At 38.3% G+C, this 22,838-nt stretch overlaps 1 long non-coding RNA gene across 1 annotated transcript in view; it reads right to left on the reverse strand.

Annotated features, from left to right (window-relative positions):
• Window positions 1-12,568: 12,568 nt before the first annotated feature.
• Window positions 12,569-22,838, reverse strand: part of LOC309838986 — a 50,781-nt gene continuing 40,511 nt past the window's right edge. Inside the window, exon 3 of the long non-coding RNA XR_014298438.1 lies at window positions 12,569-12,708. This is a non-coding gene — a long non-coding RNA (uncharacterized lncRNA). The remainder of the gene's footprint in view (window positions 12,709-22,838) is intronic.

Genomic DNA, 22,838 nt, shown 5'->3' on the forward strand with positions numbered 1-22,838 from the left:
TTAAGAGAATTGTGAACAAGTGTGTTCTCTTAAACTAATTTGTTTACTTCAGATGTTTCAAGTGAGAGAAAAAAACAAAACAAAAACCAGGAATATATAAAGGGGAAAAGGGAGTAGGGAATTGCAACTTTCCATCTTATCTAAAATCTTTTTACTATCCCAATGGATACAAGTCACTCCTACTCACTATACTGAAAGCAGATTTTATCAAGCTTTGCAGGAAAAAAAAAGTAGTATGTCATTTTAAACATTTTTTTGTTTTTATCAGGAAAAGAAAGATCGAGGAATTAACAGGAAACATTTATAGTTGTCCCAGAAAATTCATAGAAATATTTCAGTGTTTCAATAACTTTGTTATATAATCGCTTCTTTATTTAGCAAATACCTATGAAGTTCAGAATAGTATTTTGCAAAACTGAAATTATCTAAAACTAAACTTAACTAAAACTAAAAAAAAGTTATAAAAAAGAATTATCCAATCAGCATCCACATGTGCCAAGAACATGCTGCATTTTCATTTTCTGTTATTCATGTTATCTTTTTTACAAGTTCTCACTCATTTTAGTAGCTATGGAAAACCATTAACCTGATAATTAAGCATATGCCAGGTATTCCCATGTGAGTCAGTCTCATTTTGTCAAATCTTCAGTCATATGACTTAATATGACTCTCTAATAGAGCTATTCCTTCCTTCCCTCTCCTCCTTCCCAAGGCAGTGCTTTGTAGAAAGGAATTCTTTATTATCTTTGGGGCAGTTGGTGTAGGGGGCCTCAACTTTGTGCAAATCTTTTTGTTGGTCTCCACGGCATGGTGCAGGTGGTCCCTGGATGTGTGCTGTTTTCCACCAAGGCACAGTTAGTCTGGTTCCTTCCAGGACCCTGACACAATCCTAGGCTACTGGAACTTGTCAAACCCTCTCCCGGCTCTCTTGCCTGTATCTTGACACCCACAGGTACGTTTCTTTCAAAGACCTGCAGAGACGTGATAGAGGAAAAGGGGAATGTGGTCTGGTACACACAGCATAGCCTAGAACCCTTGCCACCTGGTCATCACTCAGGCGACTTCCTGTGGCCAGCCCCTCCTCCAGAAATCTCAAGCATCTTGACATCTCTTAGGGGCTAATTGGAACGTTGGGGTCCTTTAGAAACCACATTGTGACTGAAAGTTGCCGGGGTGGATGCAGAAAGTCATAGGAGGGAAAGAGACAAATCAGGCCTAAGCCTGCCATGGCACTATTTTTATTGTCCTGCTGTCACTGTCTCTTCTCTCCATCGTTCTTAATGGGGAGCAGGGCAAAAGCTCTCCTTCCAGCTTTTCCTCAACAATCAAATATGCTTTGCAGCTATAGAGCTTAACCCCAGAGACAGGAGGTCAAAACATATTAGTCTTCCTATCGGATTCCCTCTCTCTCTCTCTCTCATTTCTCTTTCCTTGGAGGGAGAAAGGCAAACTTTCAGCTTCTTCCTGCCAGGCAAGCACTTCTCCTCTGAGGGATCACAGTGGCCTCCTTGCCAAGGTGGCATTTGGTCTGTACCCTTTCCCAAAGCCGTTGTGGTGGACAATACCAAGAGGGAATCTAGTTTATGAATAAGGGAAATTAACTTGACAGATCCTTTAAAAATAGCCTGCCCTCTACATAAACTACACAGCACTGTGCTTGGTTCTGTGAACAAGCAAAATGAAAAATTATTTCCTCTCCTAAGGGTCTAAGTTGAACGTATCAGAAATCTCACTGTGAGACACAATTTTTGTGGAGTAAGGAATCCTACATCATTCATGATAAAAAACAATTTCCATTTACTGTGCAGTGGCTGTTCTTCACATTTGAAAAATGTCATACCAGACAAATATCTCAGTCTTCACATTCTTTTTTTCCTGGGTCTTCAGTTTTGTTATATTTCTGAAATTGACGAATTGCCTTATGAAGAGCTGTGTTTTACTTTAATAGCTATTGTTTTGCAAAGACAATGTTTAACGTTAAGGCTTTTGAGATATCTATCCCCCTCCTCAGTTTTTTACCCCCTCCCTCCTGCAATATTTAAAAATACAAGGTACGATATTATTTTGTCCGTAATACCTCAGTTTATATCTCTAGCTGGTAAGGCCTTTTTAAAAATGTAACCACATTATTATGATTACCACATCTGAAACACAATAATAATTCCTTAATATCACCTAATAATTATTCTGTATTCAGATCTTTCTGGTTGTCTCGAAAATCCGTTTTGCGAGTTGCAGTGTTTGAATCAGAATCCAAACAAGGTCCATTCACTGCATTTGGCAGATACTGTTCTCGTGTCTCTTACACAAGTTAAAAAACTAAAAAGAAAAAAATGGAGCAGGCAGAACTTTCTTCTCTGTTTATAGTTATATTCCCTATAGAACATCATTATTTTAAAGTTTTTGATTTATCCTTACAAGTTTCTTTTTGAAAATATAAATCAATGTATATCTGAATCCCCTTTCTTACCAAAAAAATTATATATGTATATCTATATGTTCAGCATATTCTACACGTTGCTTCACATCCTTTTTGTTTCTTCTCTTAAAAATATATTCTGGATATCACTTCATATCAACCTATAGACATATCTCTATGACTACATGGTATTCCATTGTGAGAATGTTTTTTCCCACAGTTGTTCCCACATTTTGATGGGCTTTTCGTGATTATAAGAAATCAAATTTTTCTTCGTATTTTTGGAGGTGTATCTCAAACAAGATTCCTAGGAGCGAGATTACTGGATCAAAGGATAAAGGTGTATGTAGCTTTTCCAAGTATTTCCAAATTCCTCCATATAGGAGGTGTACATTTTGCATCCCCGCCAGCAAACGCATGAGAGGAGCTCTTTCCAAGAGCCTAGACAACAGGAGATGTGCTCAAATTTATAAATTTTTGTGATGCTAATGGAAGAGAAATGGTATCTCAGTGTAATTTTAAATTGAATTCCTCTTATTTTAAGATTAAACACCATTTCATGTGTATAAGGGACATCTACATTTCTTTTTTTTTGCTTTTTTTTTTTGCCTCTCACTGCTGTGGCCTCTCCCGTTGCGGAGTACAGGCTCCGGACGCGCAGGCTCAGCGGCCATGGCTCACGGGCCCAGCCGCTCCGCGGCATGTGGGATCTTCCCGGACCGGGCACGAACCCGTGTCCCCTGCATCGGCAGGCGGACTCTCAACCATTGCGCCACCAGGGAATCCCCTACATTTCTTTTTATGTGTACTGTCTATCCACTTATTTTACCCATTTTCCACAAGATTCTTGTTTTATTCTTCTCAATTTTTAAAAAGCACTTTAATATCAAAATATTATTTATTTTTCTGTGACGTAAGTTCTACATGATTTTCCCAGTTTGTCTTTTTATTTGCTTATGCTGTTTGCCATGCAAAACTTTGATTTTTTATTTCATAGAGCAAATTTATAAATCATTTTCCTTATTGTTCTTGGATTCTTTGTCACATTTAGAAAAATTTTCCCTACACCCATGTTATAAAGAAACTCACTCTTGTTTTCTTACTGTACTTGTGATTCTTTTTATTCCCTTGCTTTAAAACTCTGATTCTTTTATGGTTTCTTCTCTATTACAGTATGAGAGTTTAATTTTATATTTTTCCATATGGCTATCCAGTGAGCCCAACAATACTTACTAAAATGTTCTTTGTTACCCCACTGTTTTTAGGTGCTGCCTTTAACATAAATTCCCATATGCACTTAGGGTTTTTTTTTCTGGACTTTCAACTCTAGTACATTGGTCTGTTTTTCTATTCACATACCAAACCATACTGTTTTAATGGGCTCTATAATGATTTAACCTCTCATAAGGCCAGAGCCCTCTCCTCCATTTGCAAGAACTTCTTGGAAGTTCTTGTTTATTTTTCCAAATGAACTTTATAACCAACTTGTCTTGCTCCAGGATAAAAGAAAAGAACATATGGTTATTTTATTGAAATGCAGTGAACTTATAAACATTGGGGATTTTTTAAAATTGGGTCTTCCTATCCAGAAATATGGTATATCTTTTCATGTCTTCAAGGGTATTTTGGCATCTTTTAGGTATTTTTCTTCATTTAGGTTTTGTCCCTTTCTTTTTAAGTTTATGTATTTTATTTTGTTTTATATTATACATTTTCTTTTAGTGATTGTAACATACGTTGTTTCTTCTACTATATTTTCTAACTGCTTATTATTTGTGTATTAGAATGCTACAGATCTCAACATTTTTATTTTATAGCTTGCTAGTTTAGCTTTAGAGTAGGTTTTTATTTTATTAAGGTTATTTATTTTATTTTTTTAATTGGCTTGTTTTTGCTGTACAATTCTATGAATTTTAACACATTTACCACATTCATGTAACCAACACCAAAATCAGGATACAGAATCTCCTTGTGCTGTCTCACTGATAGTCATCCCCTCAACCTACCCATGATGCTGAGAGCTGTGAAGGAAGGATATCTTCCAGGCCTCTCTCCTTGACCAGTAGCTGGCCATCTTCATGATCATATAGCATCCTCCCTGTGTGCATGTCTCTGTGTCCAAATTTCACCTTTTCAGAAAGACATCAGCCATATTGGTGTCCTACCCTAATGACCTCATTTTAACTTGATCACCTCTGTAAACACCCTATCTCCAAACAAAGTCTCATTCTGAGGTACTGGGGGGTTAGGAGTTCAACATAAGAATTTGTGGGGGAGGGGATAATTCAACCTATAACAGGTGATTTATATGAAAACCAGATCAAGGGCTAATTGGACAGTCTGCCTCTGGGGTAGATGTTTAGTATAAAACTGCTTGTGATTTGCTATGTAAGAAAAATAGAATTGTTAAGTACAGGGACTTAAGACAAACTGCCTTACAGGTGTACCTAGAGCTACATTACAGTAAGTATCACTTTATTTCTCTGTAAATTAAGCATATTTGTTTTATTTAGGAGCCTTTATGAGTGCAAATTATAGTTCTGCCACAATCACGAACTTGACTGACCAGCCTGTAGATTGTTTACATCTAGTATTTTAAGTTAGAAATTATTGTTCTTATTGGAAAATAAGTAAAATTTAAATTTTTAATTTTATGCAGTTTTTTAAAGATATTTTGATTGGTGTATTTCAGGATTTTTAATGTTTGTAGGCATTAAACAATGACTTCCCACTGCTTCATCTGAGTATCTGGTAAAATTCCAAAGAAGTGTAGGTCATAAATAACTCAGTTATTTTAGAAATAAATATCTTCAATGTATTTAAGGGCATCAATGGTGATATTCTTCACAAGAAAAAATGTTAAGTGTGAATTTGAATTATATGATATCTTTTGCCATTTTGTTTTGAAAATTCTATGTTAACAACACATTATATAGGTTTTCTAGCCTTATTTATTTCCCCTTCATTGTAGTTTAACTTCAGAGCTGTTCTCAGCATCTTTATGCAATTTTATGCAGTTAGGTTCCTGAGCCTTCCGGCAATACTATTACAGATTGACCTTGGCATCTAGCAAATTAATATAAATTTGAACCTAAATATAATGTATTTCTCTTCAAAGCACAGAGGATATATGAAATGAATTCAGAAATTTTGCCATTGATTTGAATTTGAGTTAAATAGTTTTGTGTTTTCCTTGAGGGACAGAGGTCTGTGGCTCTGGATGACTGGGGAAAAAGATCAAAATTCACAGTGGTTTTCCTGAAAATTACTGCATAGAATTATTTTTCCTCTACTCAATATCTTTGTAAAGCATGTTACTGTAATTTTCCTACTCACAAAGTCAGCTTTCACTGTACAATGAATATTCATATGATTGCATAGGGTTGAATGACAGAAATTGCAAATAATTTCATCTGAGACCAATCTTTCTGTAGAAGTATTTTATTGAAGTCTTCAAAGTAATCATAAAAATATCACTGTGCTCTGGAAAGACATCTAATTCCATAAATTGAGCTCACAGGCTTAACTTATTTTATCTCCTTATTTTAGATAGGCATTTTCCAAAAACAAACTCTATCACTGAAGAATGTAGGACTGTTTCTTTAGAGCCTTCCATGCTTAACTTGAAAGCTGTCAACCCAGGAGGCTGAAACAGAGCAAGATTATGAAACCTAAGTGAATAGCTCATTCTTTGCGCCCATGCCCTTGCTGCGTGCTGCCCCATGGTACAGGCCTGGGAGGTATGCACTATGATAGCTAATGAAGCACTTCCTTTATGTCCCACTGACCAGAACTCTTATTTGAAGCCCGCATATTATGCCACTGAAATCGTACAATGTCAGCCTTTGTTCCGGCTAGTAGAAGCTGTTTCTTGTCTTTTCTGTGGCTAAATTTTATGCATCAAACTTGTGAGACCCTTTATTAATACGTGTGGCTGTCATTAAACCACACTGCCGTTTGTGAAGTTGGTCTTGTTTGTTTTGTTGTGTTCTCCCCTTTTATTATAACACCCCCCCCAAGCCACAAATTTATCATTTTGAAACCACTCAGAGACAAAGGCTTAGAAGTGAAAACCCTCCTGCAAGGCCCTCCTCTATGTTAAATATAGTGATAACAAGTAACATTATAAGAATAAAATTCACCCAGAATGAAGAGAACAGCATCAAATGGATCAAAATTAATTGGACTGCCTAATCCTAAATGTAGTTGAGAAGTATTAAAGTGGTCCGCTTGTTATATTTTAACATGTTATTCTCATATGGTGTTATCTGATTAGGCACCTTCCTTCCTCACCTGTTAATTACATAGATATGTCCCAACGCAAGCTTCGATAAAGTGAGCTACAGAACAATCAAGAGTGACTGCCACAGAGCTCTATAAAATATGGGCTTCAGTTTACCTAAATACACACAAGAAATGTTGAAAGTTTCCTCAGAGCATATAAATTTTAAAAAGAAAAAAATTTGAAGGAGTTGCATCAATTCCTTCCTTTAGCTTCTTGTAATGTGATAGGGACAGCAGCAGCCGTCTCTTGGGGTGGTGTTAAGTACTGTAAGTGACAATATGGACAAGAGCTTATTACCCGGGACTTCCCTGGTGGTGCAGTGGTTAAGAATCCGCCTGCCATTGCAGGGGACACAGGTTCGAGTCCTGGTCCGGGAAGATCCCACATGCCGCAGAGCAAGTAAGCCCATGTGCCACAACTACTGGGCCTGCACTCTTGAGCTCAAGAGCCGCAACTACTGAAGCCCACGTGCCTAGAGTCCACGCTCCACAACAAGAGAAGCCACCACAATGAGAAGCCCAGGCACTGCAACAAAGAGTAGCCCCCACTCGCCGCAACTAGAGAAAGTCCGTGCACAGCAATGAAGACCCAACACGGCCCAAAATTAATTAATTAATTAATTATTTAAAAAAAAGAGCTTATTATCCAATACATGGACATTGTGGTCACCACCATCATTACAGTTCTGGAGTAGATTTAATAGTGAACCTGAAGACTGAGATCCTTCTAATACTAGCTCTTCCATTATGAGTTATCTAATTTTTAATAAGCGTTTTACTTTTCTGATAAAGTTTCGTATTTGTATCTTACCAACCCAATAAGATGGTCCAAAGCACTATCTTGCACTTGAAAATACTTTGAATGGCAAATAACTACAAGTTACTTCCTCCGATGAAAAAAGTTTAAAAAGTTATTAAAACACTCCTTGGGTCCTACTAGTTTAACATTGCTACCATCCTCATATTTTTTCTGATTTTCTAATCTCCCAATTTTAATGAGATTATCAAACTTTTCAGGTCAGTAGAATATAAATGCCAGAAAAGTAAATCTCACAATGCCAGCCTTTGTTCAACTAGCAGAGGTCACGTTCTGTCCTTTCCTCTGCTAAAATGCATGCACCAAACTTGTTAAACTCTTTAAACATAGATGAATATCCCTACATAGAATTTATTTTGTATTCCTCCTTTCATTTCATATTTTTAGCTTAAAAAATGTAAAAATGTTTTCTATCAAATAGTATAGTCTTTGATTAAGGAACATGTTGTTAGTGCATAAAGCTATAATCTGAATTAGTTTCAGATTTTGATTTCATGTTAGAACATATGTATTAGCATTAGAATATATTCATAGACTGTAATATTAATAATAGCATTAATGCATTTGTGTCAGACCCGTAGTATATCCAATAATTGCTTAATCAGCTCTCCACACCACACATTAAGATATTTTTGAAGTATACCTAAAAAAACTATTGAATTCTCATAAAATTTCCCAAAATATGATGATGTCCCTCCTTTACATTCCTCACCTAATACTTGTATTGCTTAGAAGTATGTTAGAGATCAAAATCAATTTTGGAGAAGAAATCATTTGGAGTAGGAGATTAAAACCACAAATACGGTTCTGCCAACATTTTCAAATTATATGTAGGTCTCCTTTTCTAAGTATGTCACTGTCTCACAGAAAAAGATATCTCGGGTAAGTATCTATTTTATACTTGACAAGTTTATCTGAACAAAATTATTAAACAAAGATAAATTCCATATGAGATTATAGTGCTATTTAGTCAATATTTTTAGCAATTTGTATTTGAGTTCCAAATTATCATCTTCATTGCGTGCTTCTCAGGAGAGATAGTATTTTTTCCATCTATTTGGCATGCCCACCCTCCACCCCTCAGCGTAAACTGTATCTCACAGTCAGATCTGCTGTAGCCCAGTGACTCAGAAACATCATGTTCTAAGACTCACAGAGCAAAAGGAATTCAAAAGGATACCTAGCAACATACTTCCACTTATATAGTAATCCATTTCCCACAAAAGGACAGCAAATTTTTTAAAATTTCTATGTAATTTCATTTCCTACAGTTTTTCCTACCACTATTATTTGAAGACACTTGTGTCATTGAAAGTCTAGAATTATTAGATATTAAAAGTAATCAGATAATAACAAAAATTGAGTAATTGGAATATGGACAAGAAATTGTGGTTATGAGGTTAGAAACTCACAAAAGAGCCCAAGAGTCTCAATTCTAGGAGTCATCCGAGGGTGCTTCCTTTTACCCATCACACACTTCCAATCAGTCACAAAATCCCGTGACAACACCTCGGCAAACTGGCTGCTTCCCTTTTGTGCCTTTTCAAATCCCCTAGCCAAGGATGCCACCATTTTCCACTGGACTTAATGCACCTATCTTCGAGTTGCATCCACAAGCTCTCAACTCTTCTCACGTTCTTCACTTCATTTCTTCCTTCCTTCCACTCCAACTCCTTTCTAAACAATTATCCTCACTGCAACCACAATGAGGCACAACTCAGACTCTGTCCCCCCCTTTCATGTTTCTTACTGTTTCTTGTCATTTTGTCTTGTCTGAAACCACTGGTTTCAAGTTACTTCCTCGAACACGGATTGGCTTTTTCAGATTGCAAAACAAAAACAAAACAAAACAAAAAAACAGTGAAGCATTCGGGATAATACTGTTACTAAAGGCTTTCTATAAAAACACTTGAGGGAGGAGGAGCTTCCAGATGGCGGAAGAGTAAGACGTGGAGATCACCTTCCTCCCCACAAATACATCAGAAATACATCTACATGTGGAACAATTCCTAAAGCACACCTACTAAACGCTGGCAGAAGACCTCAGACCTCCCCAAAGGCAAGAAACTCCCCACGTACCTGGGTAGGGCAAAAGAAAAAAGAAAAAACAGAGACGAAAGAAGAGGGACGGGACTGCACCGGTGGGAGAGAGCTGTGAAGGAGGAAAGATTTCCACACACTAGGAAGCCCCTTCGCAGGCGGAGACTGCAAGTGGTGGAGAGGGGAAGTTTCGGAGCCACAGAGGAGAGCGCAGCAACAGGGGTACGGAGGGCAAAGCGGGGAGATTCCCGCACAGAGGATCTGTGCCGACCGCCACTCACCAGCCAGAGAGGCTTGTCTGCTCACCCGCCAGGGTGGGCGGGGCTGGGAGCTGAGGATTGGGCTTCGGTCGGAGCGCAGGGAGAGGACTGGGGTTGGCGGCGTGAACACAGCCTGAAGGGGCTAGTGCGCCACAGCTAGCCGGGAGCGAGTCCGGGACAAAGTCTGGACCTGCCGAAGAGGCAAGAGACTTTTTCTTCCCTCTTTGTTTCCTGGTGCGCGAGGAGAAAGGATTAAGGGCACTGCTTAAAGGAGCTCCAGAGACGGGCGCGAGCCGCAGCTATCAGCATGGACCCCAGAGACGGGCATGGGACGCTAAGGCTGCTGCTGCCGCCAGCAAGAAGCCTGTGTGCAAGCACAGGTCACTCTCCACACCTCCCCTCCCGGGAGCCTGTGCAGCCCGCCACTGCCAGAGTCCCGTGATCCAGGAACAACTTCCCCGGGAGAAGGCACAGTGCACCTCAGGCTGGTGCAACGTCATGCTGGCCTCTGCCGCCGCAGGCTCGCCCCGCATCCGTGCCCCTCCCTCCCCGCGGCCTGAGTGAGCCAGAGCCCCCGAAGCAGCTGCTCCTTTAACCCCATCCTGTCTGAGCGAAGAACAGACGCCCTCAGGCAACCTACATGCAGAGGCGGGTCCAAATCCAAATTCGAACTCCAGGAGCTGTGCAAACAAAGAAGAGAAAGGAAAATCTCTCCCAGTAGCCTCAGGATCAGCAGATTAAATCTCCACAGTCAACTTAATGTACCCTGCATCTGTGGAATACCTGAATAGACAACAAATCATCCCAAATTGAGAAGGTGGATTTTGGAAGCAATGATATATATGTATTTTTTCCCCTTTTCTCTTTTTGTGAGTGTGTATGTGTATACTTCTGTGTGTGATTTTCTCTGTATAGCTTTGCTTTTACCATTTGTCCTAGGGTTCTGTCTGTCCAGGTTTTTTTGTTTGTTTTGTTTTTTCTGTTTGTTTGGGGTTTCTTTTAGTATAGTTTTTAGTGCTTCTTATCATTGCTGGATTTATTTTTTGGTTTGGTTGCTCTCTTCTTTCTTTCTTTCTTTTTTTTAATTACATAAAAATTTTTTTTGAATAATTATTTTTTATTTTAATAACTTTATTTTATTTTATCTTCTTTCTTTCTTTCTTTCTTTCTTTCTTTCTTTCTTTCTTTCTTTCTATCCCTTTTATTCTGAGCCATGTGGATGACAGGCTCTTGGTGCTCCAGCCAGGTGTCAGGGCTGTGCCTCAGAGGTGGGAGAGCCAAGTTCAGGACATTGGTCCACAAGAGAACTCCCAGCTCCACATAATATCAAATTGTGAAAATCTCCCACAGATCTCCATCTCAACGCCAGCAACCAGCTTCACTCAACGACCAGCAAGCTACAGTGCTGGACACCCTATGCCAAACAACTAGCAAGACAGGAACACAACCCCACCCATTAGCAGAGAGGTTGCCGAAAATCATAATAAGGCCACAGACACCCCAAAACACACCACCAGACGTGGACCTGCCCACCAGAAAGACAAGATCCAGCTTCATCCACCAGAACACAGGCACTACTCCAGTTCCCTCAACCAGGAAGCCTACAGAGCCCACTGAACCAACCTTAGCCACTGGGGGCAGATGCCAAAAACAACGGGAACTATGAACCTGCAGCCTGCGAAAAGGAGACCCCAAACACAGAAAGTTAAGCAAAATGAGAAGATAGAGAAACACACAGCAGATGAAGGAGCAAGGCAAAACCCCACCAGACCTAACAAATGAAGAGGAAATAGGCAGTCTACCTGAAAAAGAATTCAGAATAATGATAGTAAAGATGATCCAAAATCTTGGAAATAGAATGGAGAAAATACAAGAAACGTTTAACAAGGACCTAGAAGAATTAAAGAGCAAACAAACAGAGATGAACAACACAATAAATGAAATTAAAAATTCTCTAGAAGGAATCGATAGCAGAATAACTGAGGCAGAAGAATGGATAAGTGACCTGGAAGATAAAATAGTGGAAATAACTACTGCAGAACAGAATAAAGAAAAAAGAATGAAAAGAATTGAGGACAGTCTCAGAGACCTCTGGGACAAAATTAAACACACCAACATTTGAATTATAGGGGTCCCAGAAGAAGAAGAGAAAAAGAAAGGGACTGAGAAAATATTTGAAGAGATTATAGTTATAAACTTCCCTAATATGGGAAAGGAAATAGTTAATCAAGTCCAGGAAGCACAGAGAGTCTCATACAAGATAAACCAAGGAGAAACACACCAACACATATTAATCAAACTATCAAAAATTAAATACAAAGAAAAAATATTAAAAGCAGCAAGGGAAAAACAACAAATAACACACAAGGGAATCCCCATAAGGTTAACAGCTGATCTTTCAGCAGAAACTCTGCAAGCCAGAAGGGAGTGGCAGGACATATTTAAAGTGATGAAGGGGAAAAACCTACATCCAAGGTTACTCTACCCAGCAAGGATCTCATTCAGATTTTATGGAGAAATTAAAACCTTTAAAGACAAGCAAAAGCTAAGAGAATTCAGCACCACCAAACCAGCTTTACAGCAAATGCTAAAGGAACTTCTCTAGGCAGGAAACATAAGAGAAGGAAAAGACCTACAATAACAAACCCCAAACAATTAAGAAAATGGTAATAGGAACATACATATCAATAATTACCTTAGGGCTTCCCTGGTGGCGAAGTGGTTGGGGGTCCGCCTGCCGGTTCAGGGGACGTGGGTTCATGCCACGATCCGGGAGGGTCCCACGTGCTGCGGGGGTGGCTGGACCCATGGGCCATGGCCACTGGGCCTGTGCATCCAGAGCCTGTGCTCCGCAGCAGGAGGCGCCGCAGCGGTGAGAGGCCCGCATACTGCAAAAAATAATAATAATAATAATTACCTTAAATGTAAAAGGATTAAATGCTTCAACCAAAAGACATAGACTGGCTGAATGGATACAAAAACAAACCTGTATATATGCTGTCTACAGGAGACCCACTTCAGACCTAGGGACATATACAGACTTAAAGTGAGGGGATGAAAAAGATATTCCATGCAAATGGAAATCAGAAGAAAGCTGGAGTAGCAATTCTCATATCAGACAAAATAGACTTTAAAACAAAGAGTATTACAAGAGACAAGGACACTACATAATGATTAAGGGATCAATCCAAGAAGAAGATATAACAATTGTAAATATTTATGCACCCAACATAGGAGCACCTCAATGCATAAGGCAAATGCTAACAGCCATAGAAGGGGAAATTGATAATAACACAATCATAGTAGGGGACTTTAACACCCCAATTTCACCAATGGACAGATCGTCCAAAATGAAAATAAATAAGGAAACACAAGTTTTAAATGATACATTAAACAAGATGGACTTACTTGATATTTATAGGACATTCCAACCAAAAACAACAGAATACACTTTTTTCTCAACTGCTCATGGAACATTCTCCAGGATAGATCATACCTTGAGTCACAAATCAAGCCTTGGTAAATTTAAGAAAATTGAAATCGTATCAAGTATCTTTTCCGACCACAACGCTATGAGACTAGATATCAATTACAGGAAAAAATCTGTAAAAAATACAAACAAATGGAGGCTAAACAATACACTACTTAATAACCAAGGAGTCACTGGAGAAATCAAAGAGGAAATAAAAAAATACCTAGAAACAAATGATAATGAAAACACGACAACCCATAACCTATGGGATGCAGTAAAAGCAGTTATAAGAGGGAAGTTTATAGCAATACAATCCTACCTTAAGAAACAAGAAACATCTCAAATAAACAACCTAACATTACACCTAAAGTAATTAGAGAAAGAGGAACAAAAAAACCCAAAGTTAGCAGAAAGAAAGAAATCATAAAGATCAGATCAGAAATAAATGAAAAAGAAATGAAGGAAACGATGGCAAAGATCAATAAAACTAAAGGCTGGTTCTTTGAGAACATAAACAAAATTGATAAACCATTAGCCACACTCATCAAGAAAAAAGGTGAGAAGACTCAAATCAATAGAATTAGAAATGAAAAAGGAGAAAAAAATGACACTGCAGAAATACAAAGTATCATGAGAGATTACTACAAGCAACTCTATGCCAATAAAATGGACAACCTGGAAGAAATGGACAAATTCTTAGAAATGCACAACCTTCCGAGACTGAAACAGGAAGTAGAAAATATGAACAGACCAATCACAAGCACTGAAATGTAAACTGTGATTAAAAATCTTCCAACAAACAAAAGCCCAGGACCAGATGGCTTCACAGGCGAATTCTATCAAACATTTAGAGAAGAGCTAACACCTATCCTTCTCAAACTCTTCCAAAATATAGCAGAGGGAGGAACACTCCCAAACCCATCTAAGCGGCCACCATCACCCTGATACCAAAACCAGACAAAGATGTCACAAAGAAAGAAAACTACAGGCCAATATCACTGATGAACATAGATGAAAAAATCCTCAACAAAATACTAGCAAACCGAATCCAACAGCACATTAAAAGGATCATACACCATGATCAAGTGGGGCTTATCCCAGGGATGCAAGGATTCTTCAATATATGCAAATCAATCAATGTGAGAAACAATATTAACAGACTGAAGGAGAAAAACCAAATGATCATCTCAATAGATGCAGAAAAATCTTTCAACAAAATTCAACACCCATTTATAATAAAAACCACCCAGAAGGTAGGCTTAGAGGGAACTTACCTCAACATAATAAAGGCCATATATGACAAACCCACAGCCAACATCATTCTCAATGGTGAAAAACTGAAACCATTTCCACTAAGATCAGGAACAAGACAAGGTTGCCCACTCTCACCACTATTACTCAACATAGTTTTGGAAGTTTTAGCCACAGCAATCAGAGAAGAAAAAGAAATAAAAGCAACCCAAATCAGAAAAGATGAAGTAAAACTGTCACTGTTTGCAGGTGACATGATACTATACATAGAGAATCCTAAAGATGCTACCAGAAAACTACGAGAGCTAATCAATGAATTTGGTAAAGTAGCAGGATACAAATTAATGCACAGAAATCTCCTGCATTCCTATACACTAATGATGAAAAATCTAAAAGTGAAATTAAGAAAACACTCCCATTTACCATTGCAACAAAAATAATAAAATATCTAGGAATAAACCTACCTAAGGAGACAAAAGACCTGTACGTAGAAAATTATAAGACACAGATGAAAGAAATTAAAGATGATACAAACGGATGGAGAGATATACCATGTTCTTGGATTTGAAGAATGAACATTGTCAAAATGACTATACTACCCAAAGCCATCTACAGATTCAATGCAATCCCTATCAAACTACCAATGGCATTTTTCACAGAATTAGAACAAAAAGTTTCATGATTTGTGTGGAAACACAAAAGACCCCGAATAACCAAAACAATCTTGAGAAGGAAAAACGGAGCTGGAGGAATCAGGTTCCGAGACTTCAGACTATACTACAAAGCTATGGTAATCAATAGAGTATGGTACTGGCACTGAAACAGAAATATAGATCAATGGAACAGGATAGAAAGCCCAGAGATAAATGCACGCACATATGGTCACCTTATCTTTGATAAAGGAGGCAAGAATATACAATGGAGAAAAGACAGCTTCTTCAATAAGTGGTGCTGGGAAAACTAGACAGCTACATGTAAAAGAATGAAATTAGAACACTCCCTAACACCATACACAGAAATAAACTCAAAATGGATTAAAGACCTAAATGTAAGATGAGACACTATCAAACTCTTAGAGGAAAACATAGGCAGAACACTCTATGACATAAATCACAGCAAGATCCTTTTTGACCCACCTCATAGAGAAATGGAAATATAAACAAATGGGACCTAATGAAACTCAAAAGGTTTTGCACAGCAAAGGAAATCATAAACAAGACGAAAAGACACCTCTCAGAATGGGAGGAAATATTTGCAAATGAAGCAACTGACAAAGGATTAATCTCCAAAATTTATAAGCAGCTCATGCAGCTCAATATCAAAAAAACAAACAACCCAATCCAAAAATGGGCTGAAGACCTAAATAGACATTTCTCCAGAGAAGATATACAGATTGCCAGCAAACACATGAAAGAATGCTCAACATCATTAATCATTAGAGAAATACAAATCAAAACTACAATGAGATATTATCTCACACTGGTTAGAATGGTCATCATCAAAAAATCTACAAACAATAAATGCTGGAGAGGGTGTGGAGAAAAAGGCACCCTCTTGCACTGTTGGTGGGAATGTAAATGTGTACAGACACTATGGAGAACAGTATGGAGGTTCCTTAAAAAACTAAAAATAGAACTACCATACGACCCAGCAATCCCACTACTGGGCATATACCCTGAGAAAACCATACTTCATAAAGAGTCATGTACCACAATGTTCATTTCAGCTCTATTTACAATAGGCAGGACATGGAAGCAACCCAGAGTGTCCATCAACAGATGAATGGATAAAGAAGATGTGGCACATATATACAATGGAATATTACTCAGCCATAAAAGGATACAAAATTGAGTCATTTGAAGTGAGGTAGATGTATCTAGAGTCTCTCATACAGAGTGAAGTAAGTCAGAAAGAGAAAAACAAATACCTTATGCTAACACATATATATGGAATCTAAAAAACAAACAAAATGGTCATGAAGAACCTAGGGGCAAGGCGGGAAATAAAGATGCAGACCTACTAGAGAATGGACTTGAGGATACAGGGAGGGGGAAGGGTAAGCTGGAACAAAGTGAAAGAGTGGCATGGACATATATACACTACCAAATGTAAAACAGATAGCTAGTGGGAAGCAGCTGCATAGCACAGGGAGATCAGCTTGGTGCTTTGTGACCACCTAGAGGGGTTGGATAGGGAGGGCGGGAAGGAGGGAGACGCAAGAGGGAAGAGATATGGGGATATATGTATATGTATTACTGATTCACTTTGTTATAAAGCAGAAACTAACACACCATTGTAAAGGAATTATACTCCAATAAAGATGTTTAAAATAATGAAAATAAAAAATAGATAAAATTAAAAGGACATGAAAAAATATTCAATATCAAGAATTATTAGAGACATGCAAATTTAAACTACAAAAATATATCACCTCACACTAGTCTGAATGGCCATCAGAAAAAAATATCTGCAAACAATAAATGCTGAATGGGTGTCCGAGAATGGGTACCCTCCTATGCTTTTGCTTTGATGTAAACTGGTAAGAGCCACTAATCAGAACAGAATGAAGGTGCCTTTAAAATGTAACAGTTGAGCTACCATATTCACCTGTCGAACCACTAGTTGGCCTATAACCCAAGAAGACCAGAATTCAGAAAGACACAGGCACCCAAATGAGCACTGCAGTGATATTTACAATAGCCCGACATGGATGCTACCAAAATGTCCATCTACAGATGAATGGACAAAGAAGTGGTTCATGTACACAATGGAATATTAGCCATGGAAAAGATGAAACAATGTCTTTTGCAGCACCACAAATGAGCCTAGAGATAATCATACTACATAAAGTAATTCAGAAAGAGAAAGATAAATATCCGATGATATCATTTACTGGTGTTACCTAAAAATTGATACCCGTGAACATATTTCCACAGAGAAAGACCCATACCGACTTAGAAAAAGGTGAAAGGAATGGAAAAATTAGGATGGTGGGGTTTACATACATTTAATAATATATATAATCAAGAAGGACCTACTGGTTGCCAAGAGAGGTCTACTCAACGCTCTGTAATGACCAACAGGGGAAAGAACCTAAACCTGATCAGATATATGTACATGTATCTAATGAACCAGATTCTGTACACCTAGGACAAACAAAACATTGTAATCAAATTTACTCTGATAAGAAATAAAAATTAAATTAAACAAGAAGTAATGTGGAAAAAAAAAACACTTGAGGAAGAAAGAGAAAGGAAATTGTTTAAGCAGCTGAAAAGTCTCCTGAGAAATAGAGTAACACTTAGTATTCAGCAGCTACTTCCCCCCGCCTCCTATCCAGTTCTCCTAACTGATGACTACTCACCCTTCAGGCCTCAGCTTACCTATCATTTTTTCAGACAAGCAGTTCCCTCATCCCCTACTACTCATGCTTTCAGTACCCAGAATGTGCATAGAACAGTTACCACCTTATCAATAAGTTCACAATTGGGTAATAAGTTGTTTACTGTCCTTCATAACTAATAGCCTGTAAGCCCTACCAGGCCTGGGAAAAGTCTGCCTTCCCCATCATTAAATTACGTGCTTTGCACATTTCCAATCGTCAATACATTTGGAAAATAATAAATAAATGAAATGATTAAATAATTGATTTGATAGCCTGGCAACAGTTCTGGCAAGTCAGCAGCATCTCTGATAGCTTTCTTCTCTGAAGTAGGCATATGTTTTCCCTACAGTTGCATTGTATATAAAGCTGATTTAGGTTCTTGAAATAATTGACTAGTCAGGCCTTCTTCAGGAAAATGCACACCCATCAGGTGTCTAGCCTAGGCCTGCATTTGTGTTCTAATCTCTGGCACATGGCCTTGCCTGGGCAGCAGCATCCATTGGTACAGTCGAGTGACCTCTGCCCCAAAACCCCCCAGGAGAGAGCAGGAAGCAGGCATCTCGAAGGAGTCTCACAGGAGGCAATGTAGCAGGAAGGCACCTGACCTAGACCCCTTAGAGTAGCTCTCAAAGTCTGCTGCACTTTAAAATCACTTCTCGGGGGGTGGCCAGCCCACAACCGATGCCAATTAAATCAGAATCTTAGGGGTTGGACCCAGACATCAGTATTTTCTACAACTCTCCAGGAGATTCCAGTGTGCAGCCAAGTTAGAGATCCCACACTATAGCACCTTGTTACCAGTGCTCTAGGACCAGTGTTGGGCATCACCTGGGGAAGTCTTACAAGGTCAGAACCACAGCTTCCCCCAGACCAACTGAATTGGAATTTGCATATTAAAACAAATCCCCCTGTGATTCTCATGCAGGTTAAGGTTGAGAAGCACTTCGCTATGATGCTTGTTCTAACTATCCCTTCATAAAATAGTCACACTTAGTGCCACCGTTACTACCGTATACCTGGCCAGTGTCTTTCTTTTCTCTCCTTCTGCCGTCTCTCCCTCTCCCCCACCCATGCTCCAGCCATTCATAACTACAGCTCTGATGTGCCCCCTCCTTCTTTCTCAGTAAACTGTTTGAACATTATAAAATATTTTAAACATTCAAAAATTTCAGAGGAAAAATACAACTAAAACCCTTGTACCCACCATTAATATGTTATAGGAATAAATCCTTACCATAGTTGGGTCCTTTATTATTAAAAACAACACATTAAAAATAATAAAAATAAAGCCACTTCTTCATTCCCATCCCACTTCATAATGTCCTCCTTTTTCCAAAGCTGGTATGTACATACTGTATTTTTCCAAACACACCATTTTTTCCCATTTGGAATACCATAGCAAATAAAACACACAAGAAAGCCTGTCCTCACAGAGTTTATATTCTAGTGTGGGGAGAATCATAATAAGTATAACACTAAGTACATTACTTCAGGAGCATGAGGAAGTTCTGAAGAGTGTTGTAATTTTAAATACAGTGGTCATGGAAGATCTCTCTGAAGAGAAGAAATCTGAACAGACAAGAAGGAGGTGAGGGAACGTGCCATGAGTTTGCTGAGGAAAAGTGTTACAGACGGAGGGAACAGCAAGAATAAGTATCCTCCACTGAGAGCAGCCTGGCATGTACAAAGACCAGCACAGGTGCTTGTGGGCTGGTTGGAGCAGATTAAAGAAACTGGAGGTTGACAGTGGAGAGTGAGTAAGAACCCAATCGTGTAGGGTGTTGTAGGCTGTTTGCAAAGTCTTCAGGTTTTTCTCTGAGTAAGAAAAATAGCCATTGGAATATTCGAGCAGACATTTTAACAGGACTTCTCTGGCTGCCTTGGCAGACTTTGGATAGGGGATGGGAAAGTGAAACGGGGGTTGGAGTACAAAGATAAAAGCAAAAGTCCAAGCAAGAGATGACAGTTTCTTGAACCAGCAGGACAACAGTGGAGGTAATAAGAAATAGTCATATTTTGGAGACATTTTGAAGTGTGAGCTTAAAAGACTTCTCATTGGCATTGGGCATGAGGTGTGAGGAAAGAGAAGAGTCAAGAATGAGAACTGGAAAGACTGAGTTATCATTAATGGAAACCAATTAAACGCAAGAAAAATAACTGGAGGGGAAGAATGGAAATGGGGTGTTTGGAAATTCTAATTCTGAGATGCCTTTTAGCCACCTAAGTGGAGAGATCAAGTAGGTATCACAGTATATAAGTCTGGATACCAAGGGGAAAAACATGGAGATGGCAATGTAGAAGGTTGAAAGTCATGAGCATAGGGATCATATTTAAAGCCATGAGGCCAGATGAAGTCACGGGAGAAGTATTTATAGCTAAGAAGAGAAACAAGGAAGCCCTGTATCCTCTCATATCTAAGACTGGGAATATCAGGGACCCAGAAAAGGACATGAGAAGGAGTAATGAGGGAAATACAAAATAAATAAATAAATAACAGGAAAATGTCGTGTTCTGGAAGCTCAGTGAAGAAAGTATTTCAAGGAGAAGGAAGTGATCAACCATATCAAATGCCCTCAAGTAAGACAAGGGCTGAGAATTAACCATAAGATTTATTAATGTGGAAGACTAGGGTGACCTTGACAAGAGTAGCTTTTGAAGTGATAGGGATCAAAGACACAAGGAAACTAGTTTTTCAGAGGATTGGAAGAGAGAAATAGAGACAATGAGTATAGATAACTCTTGCAATTCGTTCTATACAGGGAATAGAAAAAGAAAGAGCTGGAGGACTAACTGGAATCAAGAGGGGATTATTTTTAATATGAAAGAAAAATAGTACGTATGCTGATGAGACATCCAATCAAATGGGAAAACATAGAGATGCAGGAGACGGAACGAGAAAGGCTTAAGCGATATCTACAGCAGGTGAGAGAGGAGGGGCTTTATTACACACGTATGGAAGGATTGGTCTCAGGGAGGCACACAGAGAATTCATCTAAAATAATAGGAAGAAAGGTCGTGGATACATATACAAAATCTGTTGGGTTTTGAATTTGAAATATAATGATTTATACAGGTTACTTCGTTGGTCATTAAAAATCCATGGCACATTAGTGGCTAATGCAATCAAAATTTAAATATGTTAATGTTCTGTGGGTGTTGATAACTATTGCATTAATGAGATCAATATTGTGTAAGCCAAAGTAACAAGATTTTAGTTTAATAGTCCTATTTCTAATTCTGTAGTTAGCCAATGACAGCCAGGTAAGTTTCTTAAAAACGTACTGCTTTTCCGTAAAAGTAAATAATTTTTCCCAATGTATCAAATAAAAAAAGGGCTATCTTTGAAGATGATATAGGAAAAGTAAGAGCAACCTGCCCCTACGATCAACCTACAGACTTGTTCTTAAAACAAATCAATTTTAAGAAACAGATATGGAACTAGATTCTCTTACAACTATCTATGCCTACATATGTCAGGAAAATCCTTAAGTGCTCTGAGAGATATGTGTGTGCAAATTGAAGACAGTGGTTTAAAAGAATGAGGGCTAAATGAAAATCTAAAAGTGAGATTCTTAGTCTTGGCTCACTATAACTGATTTTGGATTGTGTAAATCACTTCACCCACTGAATCTGAATTCTGTCTTTGCAAATTAAGGGACTTGGGCAAAGGCAATATTTTCCAAAGAGTTTTCCAGTGCATATTCCCATGAAGTGTTCTTGGACAGTGTGTGGGTGTGTGTGTGTTCAGGGTAGTTTGGAAAATACTATAAACTGTGCTATCTTTTAGTGGAAAAAACAATACACATTGGTAGAGTAAATTCACTGAAAATTCTTTCAGGAGAAAAACCCATTTAACTTCATTTAGCCCATTGATTTCTATTTGACTGTATTCTATTTGACTGTAAAAACTTTTATTTTGTATTATAAAACACACTTCAAGAATCTCTGAACTGGAGTTGTCCGTGATTCTTTCTAGCTTATGATTCCATGATTAAACATAAAACATGTAGCTAGATTCAAGGGATAAGTGTAGTCACCAATCTGATTAAATGGTTTATCTATTCAATAGGGTTTAAGCTTATTTTAAAAGAGTCGAAGCTGCTTTAGAAATAACTAAAAGAATGTACATAATGATATTTTGTTTTAAGATTCTGTTTATATCATTTCTTTTCTATTTTTACAAAGTACTTCTGCAGAAAACCATATGCCTCCCTGTATATTTCATCACCCTTGGATGGGAATGAGGATTATCCTCAGCTTGAATTTTAAAATTCAGATTTCCCTTAAACATCTCAAGCAGATCATGTAAAATCTGCCTAGGTTAGTGTCTCTTTCTATTGTGTGGTTAACATAGTTGCCTGGCTCTCAGACCAGGCTCTGGAATCTCAAGGATGAAGATACACCACTAGTTTCTCTAATATCAGAACTGGCCTGGCACATAGTAAGCACAATAAATACTTCCTAATGAATGTGGATGTTTCTGCCTGTTCCTATGTATCTCCAAAACAAGCCAGATCACCATCTTTGAAAACAATGGGAAGGATAAAAGGATAACGCATTACTAGACTGACCCTTCAAGCTCCAGCATTTGCATATGATCCTGGAAAATCCAAATGTATTACATCCTTGAACTGCCTTTGTCTATTTTGGCAGTAATACTCTCAGAGTTCTTTTGGAGATTAGTTTAATATGATCTTCCATTTCTGAAACCATGCAGGCCTATTTCAATCAACCTGTTCTTTTCCAGATGTTTTTTTCTGCCACATCTTTAACATGGCTTAAAAATTAATTCCTCTGCTGTTTAATGTATTAGCCTTTTTTAGACTAGTTGTGTCACATACATGAGTTATGCTGTATTAGCTACGCAGCAATGTTTCTGTGGAATTTCACTGGGATATCTTATGAAAATG

The sequence above is a fragment of the Grampus griseus genome (genome assembly GCF_964374135.1).
Source record: "Grampus griseus genome assembly, chromosome: 21".
Classification (NCBI taxonomy): Eukaryota; Metazoa; Chordata; class Mammalia; order Artiodactyla; family Delphinidae; genus Grampus; species Grampus griseus.